Source organism: Eucalyptus grandis, chromosome 2 (genome assembly GCF_016545825.1).
Source record: "Eucalyptus grandis isolate ANBG69807.140 chromosome 2, ASM1654582v1, whole genome shotgun sequence".
Taxonomy (NCBI): domain Eukaryota; kingdom Viridiplantae; phylum Streptophyta; class Magnoliopsida; order Myrtales; family Myrtaceae; genus Eucalyptus; species Eucalyptus grandis.
Window position 1 is genome coordinate 22,233,618 of NC_052613.1, and position 3,945 is coordinate 22,237,562.

Sequence of the window (3,945 nt, forward strand, 5' to 3'; positions counted from 1 at the left end):
GGTAACCGCTCGGATGACGTCACCGATGACGTCATCACCGGCAACGGTTGGCCGGCCGGTCACCGGTCGGCGACCCGACCTGACGGCGAACCGACTCGACCCGAGTGGACGCCTGGCACGTGCGCGGCACGTGCCGGCTGACGTCTTCGTGACGTCAGCCACCGCACGCGCGCGGCACGTGCGGTCGGTCCGTCTGACCCGGTCCGACCGGCCCACCCGGTCCGACCGGCGAGACCGGTCCGACCCGCGCCCGTTGACTCGACCTGTTGACTGACCGTTGACCGGTGACCGACCGTTGACCGTTGACTTTGACCGTTGACCGTTGACCCGAAAAAAAAAAAGAAAAAAAAAAAAAAAAGGAATTTGTTTCTTTTTTCAATTATGTCTGTGTGGGTTGTAGGTAATCCATTTTTATTCTGCATTTGTTGCATGAATCATGAAAATTTATGTATTTTCCATTTTGTTTATTATGGATTAAAAGTGATCAATTTTAGTTCTGCATTTGTTGCAAGAACTATGATGCGTTATGCACGGATACCGCAATCCCAAGAACGGACGAAGGAAGAGCTAGACCGAAAAGGCCGATGAAAGGGTTAGCTGATTATCGGTGGCTTGATGGTGATTTAGTATCACATATGGTCAAGGTCAATCGATGATACAGAAATCATCAATAATGGTTATCTTATGCCGGATTTTGAGAAGGTGCCGGCTTTGTTGAACACTCTTCCACCTGAATGGCAAGCAGTGTTAGATCGGCTATGGGAGGTCAACGTGGTCCCGGGTTATAGAAGGCTGGTGGAAGCTTTTGTAAGAGAGTACTATAGGATTGAGTTGGCCAAAACTTCAACCCTTAGATTGTGCTCTACGTGGCGCAGAGTGAATGCGCCTTGGTGGCGACATGAAAACTCTCCAAAAGTTTTTCCATGGTTGGCAAATGTACCTTCAGTTTTCTCAGATGTTTTGACTGATAGATTAGAAGGGACATTCCCTAATTATTTCTTAGATTAATTATGAGATGTTTTATGGATGTAAATATCTCTTTCCAAGTTGATATTTTTTCTTTGTATATATTGCTCAAGTGTAATGTATAGTTGTATTATGTGAAAGCACTGTTGTTATATTGAATATTAGATAATATTTGCTTTCATATTCGCTGATTCTGTGGGTAGTTAGCTGTGGGTAGTTATAGAAGTTTTTGTAACTTCATAGAATTGATTTTGCATATGACAATCATATTAATGATAGTTTTAAGTTAGGATTTTTGGAGGATGATTGGAAACGTAGTGACCTTTTGATTCTGAAGCCTTACTTAAAATTATTCATTAATATGATGGGTCTATGTAAATAGGGATGCATAAATGATAGGCATTAATTATTCGTGCATGTATGTCTGATGTGTTCAGACTGATGGTTTCAGCAACTAAGAAAGTGATTGCTGATATGAATGGCTACAATTGTGAAATATTGAATATGAAGATTCAATATGTGATGCAAAAGCAAGAAGCACTTTAAGCTCTTGACCATGTTATGGAAGATCTTGAGAATGCTGTGCGCCATCTTGAGCTGGTAGAGGACCGCTTAACGGCATGTGAGCTGAGAATAGATATTTGCAATGCTGGTTCTAGCTCATAAAGGGTTTTGAGCTCTAAGCGCAAGCGTATTGATTCGTTCAATATGTGAGAATGCAAAGGATCAAGTCCTTATTGCAAGAGATCAAGAATTAACCAACACAAGAGAGGAAAACGTCCTCAAGTGAAGAAAATGTCAAGGGTGAAATGTTACAACTGTGACAAGAAGGGTCACTATGCTCGCGATTGTTGTGAGCCAAAGAATGTAAACACCTCTTGTACATTTGAGAACTTTGATTATGTGTCAAGTTCTAAATTATTGGCTGAATCCAATCCTTTGTGGACTGTAGATTTAGGAGCAACAGACGATGTAGCGAAGGATAAAGGATCTTTCGTGGAATTTCGACGAATACCAACTGGAACTGAGTGGATCTATGTGGAAAATAACTCCAGAGCTGAAGTTAAAAGGGATTGGCACCTGCCAACTGAACATGCGTGGTGGACGCACCTTATTCCTACACGATGTTCTATATGCTCCGGAGATTCGTCGAAATTTAAATGTCTGTTTTGGTGTTGGTTAAGCTTGGTTTTGGTATGAACTTCCATAATAAATGTGTAGATTTGTGTTTAGATACAAACTACTATGGTTGTGGTCACTTTCTAGATGGTTTTATTGTACTAAATGTTGACTGTGATGATGTCAATATGTTATCCCCTTATTTCACGTCTTCTATCTTATATGATAATGATGTGAATATGATGGCATGCTAGACTTGGTCATATGGGCCAACAACATATGAACAGACTAGCCAAAGAGAGCTTGTTGGGCAACATTGAAAAAGTCGATTTGCCCATATGTAAGCATTGCCTAGAAGGGAAAATGACAAGGAGACCATTTGGAAAAGGTAAAAGAGCTGAATTTTCTCGGCATTTAATCCATTTGGACGTCTGTGGTTTAATGAATGTGAAAGGAAGGCAAGGGGCTGTTTATTTCATCACTCTTAATAGATGATTATACTCGATTCGGAGGTGTCTATTTGATTTCTCATAAATCTGAAGCATAAGTTGTTTTCAAAAGGTTTATGAACTTGGTTGAAAATCAATTAGACAAGAAAATAAAAGCATTTAGATCCGATCGAGGTCGAGAATATTTATCGATGAGTTCAGAAAATTATGTGATGAAAAAGGAATAGAAAGACAGTTGTCTATTCCACATACTCCTCAACAAAATGATGTTGTAGAGAAAAGAAACAGAACCCTACTGGAAATGGTTAGGTCCATGATGGTGTATGCTAACTTACATATCACTTCTTGGAGTGATGCGTTGTTAACTGCTGCCTAAATACTTAACCGGGTGCCTTCTAAATCAGTTAGTTCCACTCCATATAAGTTATGGATAGGTAGAAACCAGACTTAAGTTTACTTAAGCCATGGGGTTATGCTGCCTATACTCATATGTCCTCTCACAAGTTTGGGAAATTGAGTCCCAGATAAAAGTAGAGTATTTTAATGAGATACTCCAAACACTCGAAAGGGTATGTGTTCATAGGTGAGCAGGAAAGTGAGAGAATAACTGAATTTTGAATCACGGGATGTCACATTCTTAGTGGATGAATTTCCTTAGAGGGGCGAAATAGGTGAAGATTACTTCCTATTTGAAATCTTGGATAAAGATAATGATATTAATGGAGTTCATCCAAGTGGGAGTAATATGAGATGTGATGAATTGAATTCAACTCATTCTCAATTACAACCACATGATGAGATGATATCGTCATTATCTAATCCGAGTGGGAGCATAATGGGGAATGATGTGCTAAGTGTACAATCTCCCATATGGCGAACAAGTCGCCAAAGTATTCCCCGTCGACGTTTTGACATTGAAGGGGAAACTTTTATGATTGCTCCGTAAGATAAGGATGAGCCAAGAAATATTAATGAGGCTCTAAATTGCCCTAGTAAGGAAAAATGGATTAATGCAATGGAAGAGGAAATGGAGTCAATGAAATCAAACCAAGTCTGGGAACTGGTTGATCTGCCAAAAGGACGTAGAGCTATTGGGAACAAATGGGTTCTCAAAATAACGCGAAAGGCTGATGGCTCGATAGAAAGCATAAGGCTCGCCTTGTGGCGAAGAGGTATAATCAACAGGAATGAATTGATTATGTAGAAACATTCTCTCCTGTAGTAAGATTTACCTTGATTCGCATAATTCTGGCAATAGTGTTGGGTATGGATCTTGAGTTACATCAAATGGATGTAAAGACTGCTTGCCTCAATGGAGAATTAGAGGAAGAAACATATATGGAACAACCTGCTGGTTTCATAGTGAAAGGCCAAAAAGAAAAGGTATGTCGACTTTGGGGTCGATATATGG